Source organism: Fukomys damarensis, unplaced genomic scaffold, assembly GCF_012274545.1.
Source record: "Fukomys damarensis isolate Sample0158 unplaced genomic scaffold, DMR_v1.0_HiC HiC_scaffold_39, whole genome shotgun sequence".
Taxonomy (NCBI): Eukaryota; Metazoa; Chordata; class Mammalia; order Rodentia; family Bathyergidae; genus Fukomys; species Fukomys damarensis.
The window spans coordinates 3,375,331-3,402,264 of NW_022900951.1; the positions used below are offsets into that span (position 1 = coordinate 3,375,331).

General features: G+C 42.0%; 1 long non-coding RNA gene across 1 annotated transcript in view; it reads right to left on the bottom strand.

Annotated features, from left to right (window-relative positions):
• The window catches only part of LOC104853249, a 297,004-nt gene that overhangs the window by 3,551 nt on the left and 266,519 nt on the right, over positions 1–26,934 (bottom strand). Inside the window, exons 6-7 of the long non-coding RNA XR_777724.3 lie at positions 25,246–25,382; positions 996–1,185 (exon numbers count right to left, since the gene is read on the bottom strand). This is a non-coding gene — a long non-coding RNA (uncharacterized LOC104853249). The remainder of the gene's footprint in view (positions 1–995; positions 1,186–25,245; positions 25,383–26,934) is intronic.

The window sequence follows — 26,934 nt, forward strand, 5'->3', positions numbered from 1 at the left end:
TTGAGACTGCCCTGGAACTCGCTGTGTAGCCCAGGCTGGTCTCGAACTCATAGTGATCCTCCTGCCTCAGCCTCCTGAGTGCTGGGATTTGCCCATCCGTCCCTTACAGTTTCAAGTGCTGGACCCCACCCTACCACCTTCTCCTCAAGATGTCAGGTGGAGGAGGAGCAAGGGCGGAAGGAGCATTCCAGAAGCCGAACCCACGAAGAGCAGGAGGTAGAGGAAAATGTAGCCTCCCACTGAAGACACAGTGGACACAACCTGTGCTTTCTGGAAGATCCTTTCCGGAGCGCATTCTGTAAGGATGTGTGCTCCCTGCAGGGACAGTACTTGTGATACAAGTGGAAGAGATGAGACTCCCAAGCCTACCACATCTCTGAAATGCAAGTTCCTGGTCTCTAAAATGGAAGAATGAATTCAAGGAACTACGGAGGTTATGAGTGGGAAATTGTATTGAGAGAAAGAAAGGTTCTGCCTAAGAGAGACAGACAGGGGAATGGAATGTGGGTAGCCTGGGACCCTATTTCCTAAGGGATATTTATGGGGCAAAGCCAAGAGGTGAGGTGGTTTTAAAATGGGGTAAAACTATAAGACCCAATAGAAAATTACAAGATGGGCAAGAGGTAGGGCAAACCATGACCAGCCAATGAGATTACAAGTACAGTCAGCCAGGTAATACCTATTAAATGTGGGTCCAAGGGGGCAGCAAATCATGTAGCAAGCATACCAGGATTTTTAGTAAGGGTGGGGGTCGGCAACATTTCCTGGAAATGCTGGGTTAATACTTGGCCCCCCTCCTTCAGGTGATTGATACCTATTTAGAATATCAATCACTATTATTCATCCCCAGGGGAAGCAGGGGCTATACTATTTTTTTCTTCTTTCATAATGTTGGTCCTCAGCAGATGCCTTGATTGTTCACTACATGGGCTCCTTCCTTGGCTTCTGGAGGGCCAGCCCTATCTAACTGCCTACAAGATGTCTAATTAACTTACCTGTCTACATTAACGACAGAAGGAAAAAAATGAAGCCAGGTTTTGATGCATAGCCAATGGTTATAAATCCGTCTCTCGGCAAACAGTGGAATTTGCCTTCTATGGGTCTTCATGCTGTGTCTTTTTCCACGACTAATAAGACGGTTGTTCTCAAAATTGTTAAACTCCCCAAAGAGTAAAAGCATCACTTCTGCAATGAGATATAAAAATAAACATGTCTTAGCAAATGTACTTGTTTAAGCAATTCAATTTGACTCATTGATTGAGAAAGCTATCCAAATTGTTTCCACAGAAAAGCTTTTTTAAAATTCACAATTACGTAGGCCCGGAACATTACGATGAATTAGTACGTAGAAGCCCAAGAGATTTTCCCAGATAAAATGAGAGGGAAGAGTTAATTAACCTACAAAAAGCAGAAATGTAACAGAAGAGACTTTACTACTCTCCAAGAATTATTTTTGCATTGCTCACTGTTCTAGCGATGGACAGAGCTGTTCAATAAAGGAGTTCAGAGAGAGGGAGAAGCTAGAATGAGCTACTTCGGGGCAATGTGATGATTTAAAACAATTTTTTGGACAACTTCATAAGCCCTACACACAACTCCCTGGGAATCTGAGAGCGTGTTGCCATCAGATTTGCGCTCAATTGTGTTATTGGAGTGATGGGGGATTCCTGGTTGTTCTTGCTGGGTCCCAGGGTCTGGGGGAGTTCCAAGTCCTCAGCATCCTAACAAAGCACTGGGCAAGACTCACATAGAACTTTTCAGGGTGCGCATTGACTTAAGGTGGAGAGAAGTGTGTTCTACCGAGAAAGCCAGACAGAGAGAAGATTCACAGCATCCCCACCATAAGAGACAGGGCTCTTGTGAATCTAGAATTCCTTGGTCGGCTTCTCCTTCAGGGGCCGAAGGCACCTACGATGATTGTGACAATTGTCCTCCCACAAACTGGGTCTGGCAGGGGATTGAAACTGCTTTAGCAAAGGACTCATTTTGCCACGCACCGGATGTAAGGGAGAACTAAAAAATGGTGCATTTCTGATTGGTTCCACGTAGGGTACTCAGCAGACACGGCCTCATTCTGGATCCCGTGATCTGTCTGTGTTCCCTGGACTTTTGACAGATTTCACTCGGTTGTTTAACCTATTGGCCGGGCCCTGATCTCCTGCCTCAATGCTGTGCTACTTCCTTTCTGAGCAATAGCTGATTCCAGAAGTAATTTATTTTCTAAAAATGATGCAAAACAGAAACAGATGTGCACGAGCTCTTTCACGGAAAGAAAAAAAAATCCTTTTAGACTTCTTAAGGGCGGTGTAAATGTTCAACATAAATTTTGAAGTCGTGGCCCAGGATTGTGGTTGAAGCCTGCCACAGATTACTTTGAATGACCACAAAAGGTGGTGAATTTATTTTGTGTGTGTGGGGGGTTTGTTTTTGTTTTTGTTTTGTTTTGTTTTTGTTTTGTTTTGTTTTTTGTTTTGCAGCAGTAGAAGCCAAAAGCTATTCATTGCAAAATATGGAGACTAAGAGAAATCCCAATATGAATAATATTGTTCTAAAGAGAAAAGCCAAGACAATTTAAGAGGTACTGTGGGTGACTTTCTTTCTTGTGATTTATGAATTAGCTAGCGCCTAAAAGGAGATTTCCGCCAATAAACCTACCAGGGTGATAAAATCGGTCCAACTAATGTGTCCTGTGCGCAATGCTCATGGTTCTTAATATAGGAAAAATGTTGTCTTGGTCCTTTCCCCAAATTTGCTGAACATTAGAAACTGACAGAAAAGGAGGGAAAGAGGGAGGAAATCCATGCTTTAATAAATTCTCCATGGATCCGGACTCCCACAGAAAGCTGAGAGCTATTCATCAAAACTATACCGACTTTTGAAATGTGGGGCCACAAAATATATCACGCAGAGCTATATTTCTGGGCCCTATTTCAGGAGGGTTTTTCAGAGAAAGTGTGGACACAAAATTAGCTCTGAGAGGCTGCCCTTTTGCAAAAGGAAATTTACACCCCTAAAGGGAATCTGTCTTAGCACACAACATATCCGCCCTTTGTGCCTGTCCCTTTCGATGTCTACCCTTCCTCCCTGGGAAAGATGTTGGCAAAGAAGCAGAGATTAGGACAGGCAGAGGCAGCCACAAGGTGCTGTTAGCCAAATATTTTATCTGCATTAGAAACAACTCTCTCTTGCTCTTGCATCCCACTTCAGCTTTGTGAAACCTGCACTACCCACCTTTGCCCCCAAAGCCCAGGGCTATATACTTTTGTTTTGCTGATTGCCCTAAAATGCTGCAGCTGTTGCTCCCCAAAGGGAATGCTCCTTCTGCTGCAGTGGAAGAGAACGGTTGTACGCAAGGCCCTCAACTCTCTCTCTCTGGGTTCCTGTCTTCAATGAGATCTCTCTTTCTTGCTGTGCTGGAGCCATCAGGACTCTGTCCACTGCAAATTCCTCATCAGAGCCAGCAAGGGAAGTTGCAATGTCCCTGGGCCTACAGAACGATGAGATCAATAACTCTTTGCTTTATGAGGTTAACCCAGCTCATGGGGCATGGTGGAGCATGCCTGTAATCCCAGCATTTTGGGAGGCTGAGGCAGGAGGATGGCAAGTTTGAGGGCAACTTAGTGACTTAGCAAGATCTTATTGCAAAATGAATATATATATTTTAAAATAGAAGAAGAGTCTCAAGATGGAGCTAAGTATGAAGGCCCTCGATTCAAGGCCCATTACTGCAAAAAGAAAAAGAGAGAAAGAGAGGAGAGAGGGAGAGAGAGAGAGAGAGAGAGAGAGAGAGAGAGAGAGAGAGAAGTTTGAGGGCAACTTAGTGACTTAGCAAGATCTTATTGCAAAATGAATATATATATTTTAAAATAGAAGAAGAGTCTCAAGATGGAGCTAAGTATGAAGGCCCTCGATTCAAGGCCCATTACTGCAAAAAGAAAAAGAGAGAAAGAGAGGAGAGAGGGAGAGAGAGAGAGAGAGAGAGAGAGAGAGAGAGAGAGAGAGAGAGAAAGAAAAGAGAGAAGAAAAAGTTAAGTTGTTCAACTCTGTATCTCACTGTTGTAGCAGAAGATGGACTGCCACAACCTCTCTGAGTCTCATACAGATTTTTTTTGTCTCATCTGCGTAGGTACAGGAAAGATTGTATGCTCTTTTCCTGTTGCCTATTTGTCAGTTAATTTCAGGCTAGAATTATCAAGGCTTCACGGGGGAAAGAGTACATTTCAAACTTCCCTACAAACTCTGTCCAGGAGCAGCATTTCCCCAAATATTGAATTCTACATAAGGTTGTCACTGAAAAAAAAATAAATGCATTGAATTAAGGACATGGAATTTCAATCAGGAAAGGTATGTAGGGTCAGATGTGCATTTCCCTGAGAAAATATCTAGTTTTGACACCCCAGTTGCTTATATCATCCTAATTCAGTAGGGCTGTGCTTCTTGCCCTCCCTCTGAGTTGTTTTGTGATCGTGAGAGTTACAAAGTATAATCTGGAATGATTCTTGCTCAGATGAGGACACATCCACAAAAATGGCAGAGTAGTTTGACCCCATTTACATCCTAATATCCTTCTTTTTTTCAATCTGGGGATTGGACCCAGCATCAGTTGAATAACAGGAACAAGTATTAATATTTTTCAACTCATAGATAGTATTTTTATTATATAGTTCTTTTTATGTGTTGTAAGATATCACTGATACTTCCTCAACCAATAACAAGTTAAACATCTTAATGCTTGCTCATTTTATATCTGCCATAGAACCTTGATTTTATCTTTCTTTTGCAAATTATGCTTTAAAAGGCATTTTTCATAGAATGGACTTATGTTTAGGAAAAGAAAAAACTGAGAAAAGAAATACCTACCAAAGAATTATTGGCAAATTTATACCTACCGAGCTCCCCCTAGAGATGTATTTCAATTTTTTTCTTTTTACTGAGAAAACAATTACAAGATAAAACTCTGTTTTATGGCGTTGCCCTCTTGTCTTCATAGAAGTTTGTCAGCTTTCTGACCTTTACTTGGCTTCTTCCCATGCAAACTCAAAATGTACTTTGAATGTCAAGCTTGTTATATAAATCTTTTTAAAGAAACTGATAATACTTGTCAGCAAAATAATTTTCCTTGCGTTCTTGGATCTCAGTCTTTCTAGACTAGACAAGGAATGGCTTGAGAAATTGGAACTCTCTTCAGCTGGTTCTCCTTTCTATGATCTCGAGATGGTTAGGATACTGTTTAGACAGAAAGAGTTCACGAGCTGGGTCTTGGATACTTGTGTGGCCCTATTGAGCAGTGTTGGAGCCTTTAAAGGGTGGAGCATGTCAGGAGGTCTCCATGTTATTGGGGATGTGTCTGCAGAAGGAATTAATGTAGTTCTACATGATTAGTTCTCCCCAGAGCATTACCAAAGGAGAAGATTGGTCCCTCTTCTACTCTCTCTCTCTCTCTCTCTCTCTCTCTCTCTCTCCTGTCATTTCATTGCATGATCTCTTTCTCTTGCATGGTCTGCTCCCGTGATGTGATGTGGACCAGGCTAAGCCCCATTTCTTCATAAAATAAGCAGCCTCAAACATTTTGTTACAGTGGTAGAAAAATACAGACCAGTAAGACATTTGTCAATGGCTAGTTGGGTGCAACAGGACAGGGTAGTTTGTGGGTAGATGGAGTCTCTGGCTCTTTAAAGGTTAACAGGGATTGATCAGAAAGTATTGTCAAAATCTTAAGAGCAACTAACCACTGGTGTTAGCCTGTTTCACGGCCCTTGAGAGCTGTTTTCTCGGACATGTGAATTTACTAGAGGAATTTGTTAGTATTCCTGGGCTCTTCTTTTTCTTTCCTTCCTTCCTATCCATCGAAATCATGCCTCCTAATGATTCCACATCATTAGTGGAAGTTTTCCTTTCTTTCTTCCCCTCTTATACGAGAAGGGTATGGCCCAGTATCGCCGCTGGATGCCTGAAACCTCACATAATACCAAAATCATTGCACACCAAGCTTTTGTAGCACTGTGTGACTAAAGGAAGGGTAGTTACAGAGCATCGATACCCTGGGCAAAAAGATGATTTACATCCTGACAGAGTGTGAAAACTGGAGATTTCATGCTGCTACTCAGAACAGCACACCGTTTGCAACATGTGAGTGCATTTTCCACTCAATATTTTCAGACCATGTTTCACTGTGGATAACTGACAGAGAGCATGAAAAGCGACTCCCAGATGGAATGACGCTACTGTATGTTTGACCTCTGCATATTTGTGTGTTAGGAGTGCGGCTGGGAGTGTGGCTGTGTTCTGAATATGACTCGTTACTTTTTATCTGACGGCATTCGGTGAAATCATCGTCTTCTCAGAGCTGCACACGTAGTATATGCCTGACGATTCTTCTAGAGAAAAGAACTGCAATAGTCCCTGCCCGTAGGTAACCAGCTGCTAGCGGCGTTCGTTTTCCAATGCCGCATGTTAAAGCAGACAAATTCAGAGGCCTGACACACCTCGTGTGGGTCATTCTGGTCTCCCTGGTTTGGAAGGCTGGGCGCGGCTTGGGGTGTTTTCTTCCATTTTACAGGTTGCAGTCATAGCGCTAATAGGAGATGTGTTATCTGGAATTCAGGCCTCACCAGACTCCCCTGTTTTTTTCTTTTTTTGGAGAATTCATTTCCTAATGGCTCTAGACAATATGATGACCAGAAAGACCACTTTATTATAATCTTGATATTAGATCTTTTTAAAAAAAACTATTAGTACACATACGTGGTACATAATGACTGCATTCATCATGCAGAAATGGTTTGTGTACACAACATGTTAGTCCCTACCCATTTGAACATTTCTTTCCTACTTTCCAATGTCCGTAATCCATTTTGATACTCATTTGTGTTTTACTTTCTCATCCAAGAGAAACAATGTGATATTCAGACACAAGTGTCTAACTTATTTCATTTAAAAGTGTGGTCTCAAGTTGTATTAATTTACCTAAAAGCGTCTTCAGTTTATCCTTCTTTATGGCAGAGTAGTATTCCACGGTATATAAAACCCACATTTTTTTTCAGCTTTAATTGAGTTTATTGGTACATCTTAGGTATACAGTACAGTTACTTTCATTGTTGGGATCTTGTACCTCTACATGACAAGTCTTGATTCTCATTTTTTCCCCTTACCTCTGCCCTCCCTTCACCCATTCACCTGTTGATGGGCATCGGAGCTGTTTCCAAGATTTAGCTGTTACAAACTGTGCTTCTAGGAAGATGAGTGTCAATATATCCCTGTTTTTATCTCTTTCGGGCAGACACCAGGAAGTGGAATAGATGGGTCAAATGGAACCTTTAATTTCAGTTTTGTGAGGAATCTCCATACCGGTTTTCTATATTGTTTACACCAAAAAACACTCCTACAAGAGGGAAGATGGGTTCCTTTTCCCCCACAGCCCCACCAGCATTTGTTATTGGTTGATTTCTTCATAAGAGCTATTCATTCTGGAGTGAGACTGGATGATAGTATTGTTTCTAGAGAGGAGACAACTGAACCGGAGACTCACAGCAACCTTGGGTTGGTTTCGTCTCAGCACTTCCAGCAATTGGGGGAGGCACAACCATAAAAGCCATCCGCAGTTAGGGAGCCAAGGTCAGGTCAGCAAGAGACACTCCAGCTGCTATAGGCTGAACAAGCCAGGCCCCGCCCCACAGCCAGAGGCCACTGTCAGCTTGGACGTCAGTGGAGAAGAAAGCACCAGAATCAGCACCCTGCCCATTCCTGCTGCAGGCTTGCTGGGATCAGCACAGATCAGCACTGTGCCTGCCACCTTTGTCTACCAGAGACAGCAGAGTCACACCCTGAAGTGGAGACCACCGCAGAACTATAGACCCCAGAAGAAAACTACAGGCTTGGAATCACATAGAAATCGCTTTTCTTTTCCTTTGTTCACTTTGCCTGTTTCTTTTTTCCTTGTTTGTTTGTTTTTCCTGAGTGTGAGCATTGTTTTGGGGGTTTTGTTTAGCATTAGTTTTTATCTTTTCCTTCTTTCTTTTTTCCTGTCTCGTTCACCAGTCTCCCAAAGCTTGGGAACTCTTCCTTTGTCCTTCAGCCTTGCTTCTAACCTCTTTTCTCTTTTATTTCTCTCTGTTTTCCCTTGTTCCTTCTAAATTGTGTCCCCTGAGGGGGGAAAATATCACTCTATAGCAGGGATAGTTACTTCATGCTGTCTGATTTCTCTTAGATTTTGTTATATAACTATCAGTCACGTGTCCATGGCTTAAGGTGGCAAACTGACAGTCACCACAGTTTGGACGGACCTTGATGGCCTTGTTCTTACTGATGCTATCATTATTGCTATGTGAGCCGAGGTGACACAGTTCTTGCAATAGGTTGTTTTTCCTTATATACCAGTACCAAGATGGTCTGGGCATTCAGGCTGAGATTGTCTGGGGCCAGAGGGCTCGCCAAATTTGTAATAGAAATCCCGAATAATTGCTCTCTTGGTTTAATTCAAAGTCCCCTGATTAGAGGCCCTCAGTGGCACCTTCACGTAGCCCTTCCTCTTCGATATGACGCAATACTCCAGGGCCATCCACCACGAGTGACTTTCACTCACCTGCAAAGACAGAGCTGATAGAGCCAGGCATGGTCACACACACCTGTAATTCCAGCACTCTGGAGGCTGAGGCAGGAGGATCCCTGTGAGTTCCAGACCAGCCTGGGCTACATATGAGTTCCAGGTCAGTCTCAACTACATAGTGAGACCCTGTCTCCAAAAAACCAAAAAAAAAAAAAAAAAAAAAAAAAAAAGGACAGAGCTGATACACTAGGATGCACACACTGGGAAATGGAAATTGTGAGCATTATTGTACAATTCTGCCCTCCCCCTGAGTATAAATTCAGATAGTCTTTCAAAGATTTCTTGCCACCTTGTAATCTGAATGAATTAGTCAATGGCTACAGCAAGCCAATTTTTATTTTTATTTTATTTTTTGGTACCAGGGATTGAACTGGTCCTTGCACTTGTGAGGCAGGAAGCGGAACCACTGAGCTAAATCCCTGGCAAGCCGATTTTATTTTAAAGGTCATCTTTCTCTCCATTTTCACACAGAAGACTTAATGAAGCTGTGGATGCTTCTAATGAGAGATTTTGCCAGTGTTAGAGAAATGCGGCTCGCTGAGTAGATGTGTCCCTCTATTCAGTTTGTTTGTTGTTGCTGTTGTTTTGCTACCAGGATTCAAACTCTGATCCTTGCACTTGCAAGGCAGGTGCCAGAAACATTGAGCTAAATTCCCAGCTGTTGTTGGTTTGTTTTGAAATGGATGTTAGCAGCTGATCTGATTTGACTCTGCAGACTCCAAAGAGAGCTAACTAGTAACTCTTGGGGCTGCCCAAAACCGCAAAGTGCAACAATGTCATGCCTTGTTCAGATGCATTCCTGAACTCGCCCAGACCTGTAGGAAATTGCAGGAAGCATTCGGGTGTCAAGTATGGCTAGTTACTTGCTCCTGGAAACCAGCAGTACAGACTGTGGAACTGGAGGTCTGAAATGAACCACTTTCCTTTGCATGCCAATACCTTTATTCTAAAGAAAACTTAAATCCCTAATGTTAATGGGCTCTCCGCAGGGCACGGTGATGGATTTTGAGATACAGCAAGAAACCAAGTCTTAAGACAGGCAGGGAGGACACCTGAAATCCCAGGCCTCTGAGAGGCTGAGGCAAGAGGATCAAACGTTCAAGCCCATCTCTAGCAATTTACTGTGATCTTGTCTCATAATAATAAATAAGACACGGGCTGGGGGTGTAGCTCAGTGCACAGGTCCTAGACTCAATCCACAATGTGACAAGAAAAATTTAAATTAAGTAAAAAAATAAAAGTAAGAACCCAGGTCTCAGAATCTACCAAGCTCTGACCTGCTGCTATCCAGTGTTGTTTTTGAGTGATGATTTCCCTATATCATTAAAGTCTATTAATCTAGGAAAAGCTAAGCAACACTGTTAGGAGAAAAAAAATGAGAGAAAATAATCCAATGTTTCCATAAAGCCAGAACAAGCCTCCGGAAGGATTAGAAATCTACTGATACACACACACACACACACACACACACACACACACACACACAAACTCAAAACAAGATTTAGATAAAGCAACTATTATTTAGAAGGCAAGAACAGAAGCAGGAAGGGTAGGTGGCGTGATAAAAATAAACTAAAAGTTCAGGGTCTCTATGGTGGAAGAAGATGGCAAAAAAGAATATCGGAACTTCTTGCCCTTGGGGCACGTGAGACCAGTTTCCTTTTATAACATCATTTGGCCTTGGCGTTAGCTGTAGGTTCCCCACACTCTGTGCCTGCGTCCAGTTCCACCGCCCCTGTGTCTCAGCTGCAGCAGGGGAGGTTCTGATTTCTGGGAGAGTCCAGTTTTCTTCCCAGCCACTGCTGCAGCCCCAGGCTCATGACAACACCCCCCCTCACTCCCCATGTCTAATGTCTTTGCTCAAACACCAACTAAGTGACCAGATACCTAAAGACTGAACTGTCACTTTCTTCTTGCTGATCTTACTTCAGACCAGGTCAATGCTTCTAAAACCATGATTTTCAGTTTCTGGGATTAATACAGGTTTGCAGGATATTATGACTGTGCTTCCTGAATGGCCTTGCGCATGTACACAACCCACCTTAATTATTTTCTCAACCCCTTCCCTTTCTCTCCCGGTCCCCTCCCTCTATCTCTTGGTGCCTTTCACTTTTGCAAAAGTTCTACCTCTCTGTTTCCTATTATCTACCATTTACATTACTCTGCAATTTATTTATACCTTGAGTCTCTCATAGAAGAGAGACGCTGTGGTCTTTAAGCTCGCCGTATCTGATTTATTTAACTGAACAAATCTCCAATGATGAATGCCATTGTATTGCATACCTACAACGCTCCAGTAAAATAGCTCTTAAAAAACATGATGATCTCAAGGTGTATGCATTTCCCTACAAATGGCTTGTGTTTATCCTTCTTTGTGGCACAGGAGTCCTCCACTGTGCTTCGATTTCCAAAGTCGGATGTGCACCAGAATCCCCTACAGAGTTTGGGAAGATGCCATTCACCCAGCCCCAAACCAGAGTTCCTGACGGTGCCATTCTACTGTGGGTGTGCCGTACTGTTACAGCGGGATTTGAGGGAAAAGCTCGAGGAGGAAGACTAGAGCGCAAGACATATATCATATAATGCCTCAGGTCAAACTTGCCCTCTCTTCCTCCTCTTTTCAACTGTTTCCCCTTTTCTGTCTGATTTTCTTCCAGCTTAACCATTCTCAGAGTCTCCCTCAGGAGTTCAGGCGCTGTTAAGCTGTGTGTAGCTGGTAGTTATTAACCTGCAAATACCTGATTTCTCTAGAAAGCTGTGGAGCTAGCCCTATCATCCTCCATCTTTTGCACTGGGTGGACAAAGCTTGTAGTTGCTAATTTCCTCTTGTGCTTGCGAAAGGCTAGATCAGGATGCCCATTGTGTCTCTCCTGCCTTCTGCGCTCCTTTTCACGTACCGCCATCGTGCTGCGCCAAGGGTGAATTCTCTGAGCTGAGACTGCAGCTTCTGACAAATGTCTCCTGCCTTTCCTCTTTCTACTCCTTTCCCACTGCTGCACACAACAGCACTGACTGAGAAACGGCAAGGGGAAGAAACAGGGACAGCGCAGAAGGCCCACAATTTGGAAAGCTCGGAACTCAGCTGTTTGTTCCTCACCTAGCCAGGAACTGACGGCATCTCTCTGGACCACATTTTCTTTTCTTTTTGGCCGTGATTTCTCAGCCCCTCATGTCCTGGTTCTTCTCGTGTCCTTGCTTTCTTCCCAGGTATCAGCAAACCCCTGTCTTTGTCAAGCAGAGGAGTGAGCGCAGCTCTCCCTGATTGGCAAATTGCGTTACACGGAGGTTAATTAGCTTCTCTAATATCTCGAGCTGGACACGGTATTGAAATTAGCGAAGCAGAGCGAGCGATTGTCAGCCTTGTGCTGGGAAAGGCAGCGCCATCGTCTTCAATGGGAGGGATCGTCGGTGGCATTTTCTGGGTCACTCTTGGAGGTGTTCTCAGCCAACCCCGTACGCTTACGGTGGACTTTGATAAAAATATTTACTTGCAGAGAATCAACAGGTAAATGGTGTGAAGTTAATTAGGTCGACAATGTCTGAGACTCTGAATTCCTTGTTGCGTTCCCTGAGCAAATCTGTAAAGAAAGGCCACCTTAAAAGGAGGCCAGAGAGAGGGAGAAACTGCATTCCCATGGCCAGGACATTCTGCAAGTCTGGAAACAAAGTACCACATTTCCCACCCAAGCCCCTACCGTCTCAGGACAAACAGACCCACTGAGCCCACCAGGGTGGCACTTCTGAAATGCTAGGAGGGAAGAAAAATGAGCAGGCAGAGAAATTGAGAACAATCATTTTAAACCTAATTGGATCTTTCCAGCAACTGGACCTAGCGGAGAAAGGTCACAGAAACTACATATCTCATTCAGCAAAATGTAGCACTTTGCCATTTTCCAAAGCTGCACGGTGTCTTTTTTCCCTCCCGGCATGGACTCAATAAGCTGTTAGAGCAAAATGCCCTATTTAAGTATGACAGCATATCTGTTTCCCTTTCCCACATTTGATCTATTTAGGTGTACCCTCACTGTGTCACCAGGCCCTCCGTGGGACACACCCAGAGTCAATGGTATCCACTGCACTAAAAAAAAAAAAAGAAAGAAAGAAAGAAAAAAAAGAAAACATACTTTCTTGTTTAAGGTTTACATTAAATTTTCCTGTGTCCCTACAGAAATTTATGTGTATATAACATGCACGTTGTATTACTAATGTGTAATAGTAATCTACTGATTAGTATTACTATTAATAGTAATCTACTAATGCATACATATATTGTATCATTCATTTACATAATACAGTGTATTCCTTTGCATTTGTTACATTACTTTACTATGTATAATACTATTTCTCTATGTTGTCATAGATAGGCTATTATATTACTACAGGTGCACATTACATTATAGGCATAGGCGTGTGATATATAATGCATCCATATTGCTTATAATGTACATTTATATACAGAGATAAGAAAAATCAGGTTCTGAAGTTCGGGAAGTTGTATGATAGAGAAGAAATAATTTTACACTGGGATAAGTGTAATAATAAGAGTTCTTGCGACATATATATATATATATATATATATATATACATCTATGAAAAAATATAAGCAAAAAGATGTGCTTTTATAGAGATAGAATGTTTTTCTCTAAACATTATTGGATTTATGGGAAGCGCGTATACAATTTTGGTGGAAATACAACACACACACACATACATGCATGTGTTCATGTGTATACGATAGTCTAATTTCTAGTATGTTTCTTGAATGTAGAACCTGGCATTTATTCTTTTTAATCCTAAGCCCCTTAAAACAGGATTTGAAAGGTATAGTTGTTTATTACAGTTTGTTTGTTGCATGAAGGAGGGAATGAATGAACAATTTAAGGAACCCATTGAGTTTCTCCTATGCATCTTTCACCCTTTATCCATGCCCAGGTTTATCACTTGGAAATAGGAAGACTCGCTCATTCCGACTTGCAAAAGGCTTTTTAAATTTCAGAGCTGACATCGTTATGTCCAGGGCAAGAGTCAGTTTGGAGTAGGGGTGCTGGTTAGTCTCGCTATTTGAAAAGATGATACTTCCACCGCTGCTGCATGCCTTATGGTAAATTCTTACTGGTTTGTCGCCCTCTGAGTAACCTCAGCCTTTCACATTTAAGTGTCTAAGACTTCCTCTCCTTCCAACAAGGAAGCGTATGTTTATCACAGTGGTGGCGAGCCTATGGCCCCCTGTGTTTTCCCTTTAAGACAAAATATAATAATTTAGAGTTGGGTTTCTCTAAACTACAGCCTTACGCTCTGATTTCATTGCAGTGTCTTTTAAAATTATTATTCATGAAGTTTATTGGTACATTTTAGGTGTACGATATGATGACACTCGTCACTGGAAATTTGTACCTTTACTTGATATATCTCGGTTCTTATTTTTCCCCCATTCCTCCTTCGCCCCTTTCACCCCCTTCACACCTCCTTATCTACAAAGACTGTTTCCATTTTTTTCCTTTTCTCATATTTATTCCTTGCCCTACTTTCCTTTCCACTACTCCTCCCCCTCCCCCTTCCCCTTTGGACCTTTTCTTCCTATTTCTCATGATCTGTCATACGTGTTGATCCTTATTTACACTTTCACTGTATCACACCAGAGAAGCTATTCCATATTTACACACGGGTGTCCTATTTATTTCACTTAAGAGTATGCCCTTAATGTGCACCCATTTAGCCATAAATGTCTCTAGTTTCTCATTCTTAATGGCTGAGTAGTACTCCATTTTATTAACACATACACATGCACACAACTAATTATCAGTCATAAATTATTCCTACACCGAGTTACATGAAATGGCCACTTGTTTGCAGGTTTAAAACAGTTGAGTGTCAGTCACATGCTGCTTCTTTGTCCAGTCACACATCTTTTTTATCCAATCAGCAGTTATGGGCAGTTGGGCTTTTTCTACGTTTGAGCTATTACAAACTGTGCCACTAAAAACATGGGCGCACATATATCCCGGTGCTATGATTCTTTTAGTTCTTTTGGGAAGACACCCAGCAGGGGGATAGCTAGGTCAAATGGGACCTCTAATCCTAGTTTTTTGAGGTAGGAGGCTCTGACACCATCAGTACCAACTCCAGGATCTTCTCAGCATCTCAACATCCTTGCCTTCATCGCATTAGGGTGATCTCTTCTGCCAGTCAGGGTAGGTCATTCACAGATTTAGACGTGAATGTCTTTGGGCTACCATTATTCAAAAGATCCCTTAGGCCATGGGTGTATCCAAGAGGGAGTCTGAGCGGCTTACTGTTTTCACCGAAGAAACCAAGAGTCATGTCAGGCCACCACTGGGACAAGGCAAGCTTGGGCAAGGAGGTGAGTGCTTGCTCGGTCGGTATTTTCCTCTGCTCTTACCACGTAGCCATCAACTTCAAAGTCTCTGCATCAAGTCCAACACTCCTTCTTAGCTGTATCACTAGTTCTGCACACCCAGACATCAGAAGAGGGAACTCACTGTTTTATCGCCCCACATGCTTCCTATAACTGGATGAATGCTAAAAGAGGCATCTAACCATTACCAAAGTCACTTGCTTTCATCAAAAGTGCGCAGTGAAAGTGACCTTTCTTTCTGATCTACACCAAACTGCTTCTGCAAGATGGGATGACCCGTATATATCGCAGACTCATCCTATTTTCTGCAGTTCCTTTAAGAGAAAAGACAAAAAAAAAAAAAAAAAAAAAAAAAGACGGGGGGGACAAATTTCAGTGGAAGAATAGAAAAATAACAACATGACTGACACTCAACTGTTTTAAACCTGCAAACCAAGTGGCCATTTCATGTAACTCGACATAGAAATAATTTATGACTGATAATTTGTTGTCTGTGCACTCTGTGTACCTTATTAGAACAGGAGCCAAGAGTGACATGTGATGGATATTGTGATTTCCCCGTCAGCAGTGGTATGTTTTGACTTCACACGGTAACGGTACCCTGATCCACACATTCACTGCTGCAGTGAGGATACATGAGTATTTCCTGTGTGCCCACGGATACGCTGTATTGTCTGGTTACACAGCATGAAGAGCAACTTCATCATGGACTGATCCTGGCGTGTCTCTAGAAGAGGTACTAAATTGAGGAAAATTAGTGCTGTTTCCTGATTTCTTTGACACTGGTGTCATGAGCTTTTGATCATAGCCTAAGAGTATTTTCAAGATCCCTTAGGAGACACTGGCCATTTTTTGCTTTCAGTGAATGATTCCAAGGTTTGTTACAAGCATTAAAAAAACAAAACAAAACAGGCTGGACACTAAGAAGAATTTACAAACAACGAAAGCACGCTCTTTGGAGAAAATACAGGCGATGTCTATTGTCCAGTAAAGGGTTAATTTGTTTCTTCTCTCTTAGCCCACTGGTGGGACAAAGGCATCTCAAGGTGTCTTTCTTGAATCCTGCCATTCTCCTGCTGGAATGCGTTGCATTTTTATTCCCCCATCCCTGTGGGGAAAAATAAAGATATAGTCTAAAGCACTTTTACAACTTTGACTAGCTTTACACAGAAGGACGAGATCCTGCCTTTGAAGGTGAACTTGGGATTTGTAAAATGATGAGCTGCACCGTAAAGCAGGGGCCTGCGGCGGGAAATGGGTCAGCACTGGTGTAACATCTCCAAGTATTTATTTTCTGGGTGGAGAACAGAGAGGTCTAAGGGCGATTATTAGATTTCATAATGGAGTTTAGCGGCTGCCTCACTGTGTTTTGATTTTCTAGGATTAGCGCTCCAGAACATAACTGTGATTTCTTCTGATTGCGGACTGTTCTGTGTCTCCGCAGCCACTGGGTCCATTCCCAGTGCCAGGCTGGGTATGCAATTTAGGCTAGTTCAAAGGCAATGAAGCGGTCTGTATTTAGGCCTTTTGCAGAGCTTTTATTTATTTATTTATTTTATTTATTTTTTTTTTGGCTAAATGTGAAGTATACCTTTTTTTCAGTAGTCAATGCTAAAGGCATAAAATGGATTTTTCTAGTATTGCCAACCTCATTCGTCTTTAATCATTGACCACTCTTATTTCATCACTCAACTTGCTTTAGACTTATTGATGAAAGAAATTGGATGATGGACTACACGCGTTTATGTCTATTCCAATACGATCGGGTATTTGATGCAAAATACAGTAAATAACATAGTGGGATTCTCTTAGGCAGGAGGCAGTGGAAATCTTGGTCACTTTGGGAGTAAACAAACCCCATGTCAAATGTGTGGTTCTCACATGGCTGGTGCACAGAGCCAAATAGCATGCAGACTCATATAAGTCTAGCTCTGGCGTTACTTTCTGTACCTATCGTGATTCTCTTCTTTCATCTGCACCTGCTTTTTGTGTTTGGTTCGTTCATTATTTTGATTATTAATTATTTTATGTAAAGATTTCATATATATTTTCAAACTACCTTAAAATCTTTGTATACATAGATATTGGATGGACGGATGGGTGGTTGGGTGGGTGGACGGATAGATGTTGGTAGGTGGATGGGTGGATGGATGGATGGGTGAATGGGTGGATGGATGGATGTTGGTAGGTGGATGGATGGATGGATGGGTGGGTAGTGATTGACAGAGGAATGAATTGATAGCAGATGAGTGGATGGAATTGAATAGATAGAAGAATGCATGGATGGTAGGATGCACAAATTGATATATAGGTGGATGGATGGATGGACAAAATGATATATGGATGGATGGATAGAAAAAAAAGATAAATGAATCCTTCCCTCTTCTGTTTCCTTTTATACTACTCCAGTGACTCTCCTTCCTAGGGTGGGTCTTCCACAGCCAGAGCTGTGCTGAGCCATCTAATTAGGGGTTTCTTGCTGTAACTGGCACAGTCAGTCAACTACCACAGATGAGATGCGGAACACCCAAAGACATCCACATACGCAAAATACATAAAAACAGCTGCGTGGGTTCTAGCCGGACTTGAATTTTATTTGAGCAGATGGTTTTACTTACAAGTACAGAAATAAATAAATAAATAAATAAATAAATAAATAAATAAATAAAACAGAAAATCCATGAGTTTTACAGGACACGGGACTAGAGTTGGTAATTCATAATTAATCACAATAATTGAGTTTCTCTTTACACACACACACACACATACACACATTCACTCACACATATACACCCCATGATAGATATATTTATTTAATATACAGCTAGTTCACTACTAGGCTGGCACTGGAACTGAGTGGCCAGGATCCAGACTGAGAATTCAGTAGCCTCTTTCCCAGCGATTTAGGAATGTGTAGACAAATGACCCATAGATACCCACAGAATATTTGGCAAAGGACCAAAAATAAATGCTGAAGAAAATATAGCTGATTTAGCAAATTGTGGTGGGAAAACTCATTATCTACATGTGAAAAAGCTAATGTAGGTCCTTATCATTTACATGGTGCTAAAATCAAACAGCAATGAACCCACACCGAGATTTATAAAGAGAAACTTGGAATCTGCTGGGAGATAAAATAAGTAAAACATGTGAAGGCTTAGTGTACAAAGGGACTTTGAACATGACTCTAAATGCACAGAAAAAAGATATCAAGATTCAACAAATGTGAGTATACCAAATCACAGAGCTTCTGCACAGCAGAAGAAGTAGAGTGAATAAACAACAAAGAGAATGGGAAAAATAATTCCACCTACTCCTTCAGAAGAGAACTAATGCCTGAAATATTTTAAAAGTGAAAAAAAATTAGAGCCCCCCCCATATAACAGACCCAATAAATAATGAGAAGTTGGAATGAATACGCGGTTCTTAGAAAGAGAAGTACAGCAATGCCTTGGCTCCCAAACACTTCTCTTTGTGAGCAATTTGGTGCACAAACAGAAGCGTTCAGCAAAATTTTACCTCAGTTTGAGAACTCTGCATGCAATGGCAGACATGACCGTGGCTGTCTTCTCCCAAATCATGAAACAAAATAACTTAGTAAATTGAGATAACACTAAACAAATGGCCAGGAAGTACATGAAAAACATGTCCAGCATCTTTGGGCATTAGGGAAAAGATTCTGTGATTCCATCTTAGTCCAGTAAGAATGGCTGTCATCAAGAATTGAACCAGGTGTGGTGTCACAGGCCTGTGATACCAGCCCCTGGGAGGCTGAGGAAGGAAGATCACTGCAAGTTCAAAGTGAGCCTGACTATATAAGGCGACACTGTCTCCATCAATCAATAAATAAGAATGCATTAAAAGCAACAAGAGTTGGTGACAGTTTGGGGTAAAGGGAACACTTGTCCTTTCTCGGTGGGCATGTAAACTAGGGCAACCACTAGGGGAATCAGTTATGAAATTCCTCAGAGAACTATAAATAGGAATTCTATTCGGCCCAGCTCTGCCTTTCCTGGGTATCTTCCCCCTCAAAGTTATAGTCATCACAGTACAGTAGAAAGCAGCACATGTTCATAGCAGCACAACTCACAGCTCCTACACCCTGGAAGCAGATTATGTTTATATACTCATCACCAAATGAATGGATAGAGTAACTGTGTGATAGATAGATAGATAGATAGATAGATAGACAGATAGATAGATGACAGGCCTTTGAAAAGGTATACTTGTGTCACCTGAAGGAAATCAGATGCAACTTGAGACCAAGATACTAAATGAAATAAATCAGACACACAAGATAAAATACCACATAGTTCCCCTCATGTGAGAGACCCAAAATACAAATAATTTCAAGAGCAACGTGAAAGAGTGATGGTAGGAATGGGAACCCGGACGCTGGAGATGGGGAAGGAAGGCAGGGTAGAAAGGAGGAGTGAGTAAAAGAGGTTGAGCTGTGACATGTACATGAAGCAATGCCCCATGATGAAGGTAATTATTATGTATTGGGACCATATATGCAAAATAAAAATGGCTAAATACACACACAGCAAAGAGGTTTCCCAAACAGAAGGGCTCGTGTTTGGGATGAACTAAAAGCACAGGGGGTGCTGTGGTCTGGGTTCCACTCTGATTATGCGACAGGTTTAACCCCAAGGCTTCTGACCTCTCCACAGTGAGCGTTCCAATGACTTGGGGTTCTCTACTGCCTTGAGGAGGGGACTGCAGGCTTTCTCAATGGCTTGGCCAGCTGGGGAGCAAGAAGGAGAAAGGTCGCAGGGTGACATCTGTCAGCAATCAAGCAGTCAAATAATAACCGATGTTGGCAAGGCTTGGGGGGACGAGGGGTGGGACACTTCCACATTGATGGTGGGAAGGAGAACACTATCATAATCAACACTCAGATTCCTCAAGAAACTGACACTAGAAATTTCTCTTGGCACGGCTTGGGACACTTTCACATTGATGGTGGGAAGGAGAATACTATCACAATCAACACGCAGATTCCTCAAGAAACTGAAAGTAGAAATTTCTCTTGACACAGCTTGGGACTTCTTTTAGTTACTTTTCTCACCACTGAGATGAAATACCAGCACCCAAATTTAAAGTAAGAAAGGTTTACTTTGCCCACAGTGGATGGAAGTTTCAGTCTGTCGTTGGGCTGGCTCCTAGGCAGGATGTCATGGCAGAGAAAAAATGGTTCATGGTAGGCAGAAGGCAGCAAAACAAGAGATGGGAAAAGTTCTTTCTGTCCCACAGAGATTTTTTTATACTTGTTAAGTTTGTCCGTACATTTTAGGTATGTAGTACGATGACTTTCATCTTGTTCCTTTACATGATGTATCTTGTTTCTTATTTTTATTCCCATTGTCCTGCCTTCCCTTCATCCCCTCCACCCCTGCCTATCTTCAAAGACATTGTTTCCATTTTTTCCTTTTATATATATATATTTTTTTTCCTTTCCCGTATCCTTCCCATTTCCCATTCTCCTTTGGACCTCTTCTCCCTATTTTACATTATCAAATATACATTTTGATCCTCCCCCGTACCTTAGCCAGGTGACTTAGGGCAGGTAGCACTCACACCCTTACTCCTAGTGCCCTCCATCCTAGCACTTCACCATGAAGCAATCCCAGCGCCACACACACTAGATCCAGCCGCCAATAAAAATCCCCATCTATGACCTCATGTTTTTTGTTTGTTTGTTTGGTTTGGTTTGGGTTTGGGTTTTTTTTTTTTTTTTTTTTACTGAGGATGAAACTCGGGACCTTGTGCTTGCAAGTCAAGCAATGGCACCACTGAGCTAAATCTCCATGTGACCTCGTGTGGTTTTAGGGGGACATCTAGAAAGAATTAAAGGTGTTGTAGAGCAGTGATCCATGCGCATCCATGTTTAGAGCAAAATAATTCATAATAACTACATCTTGGAAGCGAGCTCTATGGCCAGCAACAGAAGAAGAGGTAAAGAAAATGTAGTATGTGTAAATAATAAAGTATTACTGTGCCATGAAGGACAGACTTGAGTCATCTGTAGGAAAACAGAAGTGCCTTGAGACCATAACATTAGGTGAAGTCAAACAGACACATATGGTCGCGTGGTTTCTTTCATAGGAGAAATGTAATTTACAAACAAAGAGCAAAATAAAAGATAGATAGGAAACAGGGAGATCCTTTGCCAAAGGGAAGGGAATCAAGAGACGGAGGGAACTGGACAGGGAAGAGAGAAGAAAAGGGATGAGAAAAGGAATGAAGTTGCTTCGTGCACCAACTCCCCACAAGGAATGGAAAGAGCAATGTGCTGAAAGCGTGTGGTAATAAAAAGAAAACTGGAAAAGTGAAAATTAAAAAGGGAAGGGAGTGTAAATGCAACCCATGGGCCAAAAGAAGAATTTCATCCCTAACTGCAGTTAATATTGAAAGACGCCCTCCATGCCAGCGGGGAGAAGCCGCTTCACCCATGGTATACATGGGGAGCAGAGCTCAGCACTCTGTGAACGACAGCAGCCCAGGAATGGAGCGTGGCTTGTGGCTCCCAGACACACCTTCCTCTGTCTGCCTCCAGGGAGGGTGAAGGGAAATGAGAACAGTGGAGATTGCAAGCGTTAGTTTTAAAAAAAATATTCCGGCTTACTTTGGTTTATGTAAGATGTCTGGAATGTTCTCGCCCTTTGTTGCCTACCAAACAGGACCCTGCCTGATTCCCGTTGTGTCCTGGGCTTCCTGGGTCAGCGAAGCTCACCTCAGGTTTTGGCCAGGGGAGGGAATCATTCTACATGTTTCATCTCGCTGTCGGTGCTGGGATTCTGAGGGTCCTAGAAGCTTCCATATTTTTGGTTGTCAAACACGATGTAAAGCCACCATGTTGTTAAAAGCAGTGGCCTCTCCTGGCATGCAATGAATCCTATGCACCCAATAAATTCAGAGTTCTTCCACAACTGTAATCTCCTATGGAAACCTTGGATACAGCACAATGGAGAAGTGAAGCCCAGAGCTTTTCTGGAGCTAACTGCACGATGGACTCTAGGCTTGGCCAGCTGAAAATAATCAGCAGAACAGCTTTGATAGCATTTGTTGAACTTTAATCTTTACTTAGGGAAGGCCTCCCCAATTCCCCAGGAATTTTGCCTGCGCAAAGCCCACAGCATATGGCCCATTTGTCAAGACATATGTTGCAGCCCTGAGTCCTCAAGTGAAACTTCTTTCCCAGTGCATCTCTCCCTTGTCTTCAAACTAGTAGAAAACTGTGCTAGAGTCAGTCCTTTGTCTCCCTGGCCTCCAACAGGTAGAGTGTGCATGGGTAACATTCAGGCTTTGTTCTCAGATGATCTTTCCCCATTACAGCCCTAGGAGACCCAGCATCCATCTCAGGAGGTGACAGGTATAAAACAGGCAGACAGCTTCAGGAAACACTGTGAATACTCATGGGCACTGGCAAGTAAAAAAGCGTAACCTCAAAAGTCCAATATGAATGTCCGGCCCCAAACTCGCTTCTTGGCTGTTTTCACCATGAGTGAATAAGCCATTTCCTGCAGAAAGCAGCAGAGTCCTTGGAGTCCTCTGTTAGGGACTTTTAAAGATAGTTTTCGTTCTAATGCATGGTTCCAGCCATAGCAGAAGTTGACAGCCTGCTTGGGATCCTCACGATAGCAAAAGAATCCCTGAAGTCTGTCCCTTCCACTCCATAATCCCTTCCTTGAAGCAGAGCTTCTCCATCTTCCTCACAGGGTAAACAGAATCATACTATGACATCTGGCTGGCTTCAATAGCTTTTCCGCATGGAAACAGAACAGTGAGTTCATCTTCCAACAAAATCAATGCACTCGAAAAGCAGGCAGACTTCCACACAGAATAGTTTTTACAAGTACAAAAGGTATTTGGGCCAGGGATTTAGCTCAGTGGTTCTGCTGCCTTCCCGGCAAATGGAAAGTCCCCAGTTCATTCCCTGGTACCAAAAAAAAAAAAAAGTTTATAAAATGGTGGCAAGAAATTAGAGGGGGGGGGGAGAAGGAGGAGGAGAAGTAGAAGAGGAAGAGAGGGAGGGACATCCAGAGTCCTTGGTGTATTTCCATGGTCACCCGTTGGGTGAGTGGGGGGTACGAATCAAGATATAAGGCTGTTCCTCAAATGATTTTCATCTAGGAAGACTCAATAAGGGCTGTAGCTGACAATAACACCCCACGATTTGCAGGTGTCGGTTGCAGACGGACTCCAGGAAAAACATCCGAAGAGAGGGATACGTGAGCCGAGAGATGTGAACTTGTAGAGGAGGTGGACATTTTTGCGGGAATGATGCAGGAAGAAATAGTCCCTAAAAGACTTGAACATAAAGCGAGGAGTATCTTGAAGGGTCTGTTTTTAATCTACGGACAAGAACGGGAACTTTGTGATGTGAAGATATTCCTCCGCTCTTTATATTTCCTTGTCGTCAACCTCAACCTAAGTAGCAGCCTGAAATTATTACCCAGAATACATTATTAGCGATATAGGTATCTATATCTATCTCCCCATAAATAGATATGTAGATCGATTGCAATGGTCAAACGCAATCCGTTGTTGATCCTGACAAGTAAATATACTGATTCCAGAGCTCGAATGTGCCCGATGAAATTGTCACCCTTTGCGTGTACCTTCTGCGTTTTGGCGATAGACTGCAGGAAATGTAGGGTTAAGAGGTTAGTGTATATCAATTAATTTCCATGCCCCTAAGTTGTGCGTCCTCTAATCTGCAGACAGAAAAAGGGAACTTCAAAAGATCTGAAGCCCTCTGAAAAGAGATCCGTGATCTTACTGGGACCTGGAGTCTGAAGGCAGCTGTCAATTCTGACATGATTTTGAGCTCCACAGGTTTAACATGTTGACTCATTTCTCTCTCTCTCTCTCTCTCTCTCTCTCTCTCTCTCTCTCTCTCTCTCTACTCTCTCTGTCTCTCTTATCAAACAACACTTGGATTTAACAATGCCTTGCCTGGAGAAGCGTTCTCCAAGGCTGTGTGGAAGTGTTGCCTTCCAGCTGTCGTGGAACTGCTATTGTCTCCGTGGCAACAAAACTCTGAACATTTCACCCAACTGTGGTTTAAGGGGGAAAAGAAACTGTCTCAATGAATCTTCTCTGGTTATTTCTAACCAAATGGCCTTTCAGGGACGGTCCCTTCAATATCGCTTACAGAACTGTTTCCAGTATATTTCCTGCACAAGGGAAGAAGTGGTAAATATTCACTATTGATCTTTTGACTGAAAAATCATGTTATAGGTGTCGCTTTGGAGGTTGCAATAAATTATAGGGAAGCAAGGAGCGAAACTCAAATCAGATATATCATGCACAGGTACCAATTCTCTGTAGTGAATGATATCATTGTGCACATCTAAAATGCACCAATAAACTTAATTTTTAAAAACAACAAAATAAAATACTCAGGGAGAAACTTGAAGAAAGTGAGCACAGTTGACTTCTTGGGTTTTAATCTTTTTTAAACAGTAAGTGAATTCATCTTTAAGACATTTTTCAGTCTTTTCTTTATGTGACTGCTACATTATTGTGAGAATTGAGCTTAACTCTGCCAAAGCATACACTCCACTGTGCATAAATACCACCGAGACCATAATGTTAAGTGAAATAAATCAGTTACAGAAGCTTAAAAGTGACATGGTTTCATTATAAGAGAAGTAAAACACACACACACACACACACACACACACACACACACAGGTAGGCAATAGGAGACAGAAAAGAGGTCGGGAGACATGGTCTCTTTCACAGACAGGCGATCCCATCAGGAGCATTTGGTGAGCCAGGAAACACACGAGGGAAGGCAATCTCACAGAGTCCCGAGTCCGTATTTGCAGACAAATGTCCATACGGGTGTGGTATTGATCTATGGCAAATAATCTCACTAGGCAAGTAGTTACGTTTGTGATTAAGAAGAAAACACACACACACACACACACACACACACACACACACACAAAGACAACTTCCTTAGGTTAATTTTTCTCCTTTGGTGTCCAGACTAGGAAAAGCATTAGCATCCCATATCAGTGATGCTATGCCCTGACGGATCTCACCAGAATGCATTCTATAGTCAGATCTTCCTCTTCTTTTGCTTGTCCCTGAGCTTCCCAGAGCAAACGTCTTCACACACTTCTGAGAGACCCAAGAGCAATGGGCTGCCCGAAGTGGACAGTACTAACCGAAACCACAAGCCAAAACAAACCTTTCCCCTTTAGAAGCTGATGGTCTCATGCTCCGGTTCAGCTGATGGGAAACTTACAAATGCGCGCACGTTATTGCAAGCATGCAAATGTCTCCACCATGGGACCCCGCTTAGAGGACAGGTCAGCACTGCATTCTTTTCAGCCTGATTCTTCACGTATCATGGCGATCTTGGGCATTCCAGGCTCCGTGCACCTGAATGTAGGTAGAGACGAGCAGAAAACCAAGCCACATGTAAGAAAGCTTCTGGGGAAATGCGAAGTTGTTCGTTTTAATGCGAGTTAATTAGACAACGGAAGGGAAGGGGAAAATCCCAGCCGGGCTGACAAAAGGAAGAGAGACGGAGGACATGAAATTAATTTTTAAAATCTCATAAAAATGTTTTGGTTTATCTTAGGTTTGAAATAAAACTAGGACTGTACCTTAGACAAAATCCGTCCTTTGAGCTATACTGTGGCATATTCATAGTCAACCGTCTCAATAAACTAGCCTTGAAATGGGTTACTGAAGCTTTGGATGACCCACAGAGTATTAAGGAAAAGTACAGGTAGCACCGCTTACTGGTAAGTAAATGATCATAACGTGAGAATATCCATGTATTTCTGACTCAGACGGAAAAGAAAAAAAATCAACCATTACCTGCATTGCCATTTCTGGCTCCTGAGCACTGTTTCTCAATAATTATCATTCCTACGTGACCAATTTAATTACCTTCCTACATAAACTACAATGCCACACATTGAGTTTAGCTGCTTTTCAACCCCCTCCAAATGGAATAATGTAGTGTCGGTTATTCTAATTTTCTTCACGTAGCATTATGTTCACGTTTTAGCACAAAGTGGTAATTCATTCTTTTTTTATTTTTATACACGATGATAGTTCATGAGAAGACTCCATTTATTTATTCATTCCATTGCTGACAAACACCTATTTAATTGCCTGCTGTTGATTTTGATAAATAACAAATCTGTGCACATCCATGGACAAATGTTTTGGCATACCTGAGTACAAATCTGCCAGGTGTATATATAGGAATGGAAAGGAAAGTCCAGAGTCATCCTTCTAAACACTGCCAAGCAAGGATTATTCCAAAGTAAGCCTTCACCTCAGTGTAAGGAAGGCCAGTTTCTTTAATTTTCCTTTCATGCACAAATGTCACTCTTTAAATTTTGTTATGTTAGGTGATCATGTATAACTCCTTCATTGGATTTTAATATAAAATAACCTGATGCTTAATATTATTTTTTATTTGGACATTGAGATATCCAAGATGAAACAGATGGGGTCAGCTCTTTCATCTGTTTTCTCATTGGGTTGCTTAGAGAACCTTTATCTGTTTGTTTTTTATTACAGTTATTGAAGGGATGTCAGGGGAATGGGGAAAAAATAGCCAAGATTTATCATGCAAAGTTACAAATTGCCAATGATGAATGTGACCATAAGGTATACCTAAAATGTACCAATAAACTCAATAAGTCTTTTAAAATGTATGCATTTATGGAATACAAACAATGGTGCTACTATATAATTATTGTAGTAAGGTCATCACTTCAAATCATCACTTCAAATCATTACGTATACCACCTAACAAAACCTTGCACACCTAGACAAAGATCTTACTATTTACCCAATCTCCTTTCTTTATTAAATAAATCTTGGTTTTCCTCTCATGTGTGGTTAAAGCAGCCAATTCCTTTCTCTTAAAGCTCTATCTCTTCATGCAATAAAAATATCCTTTAGAGACAGA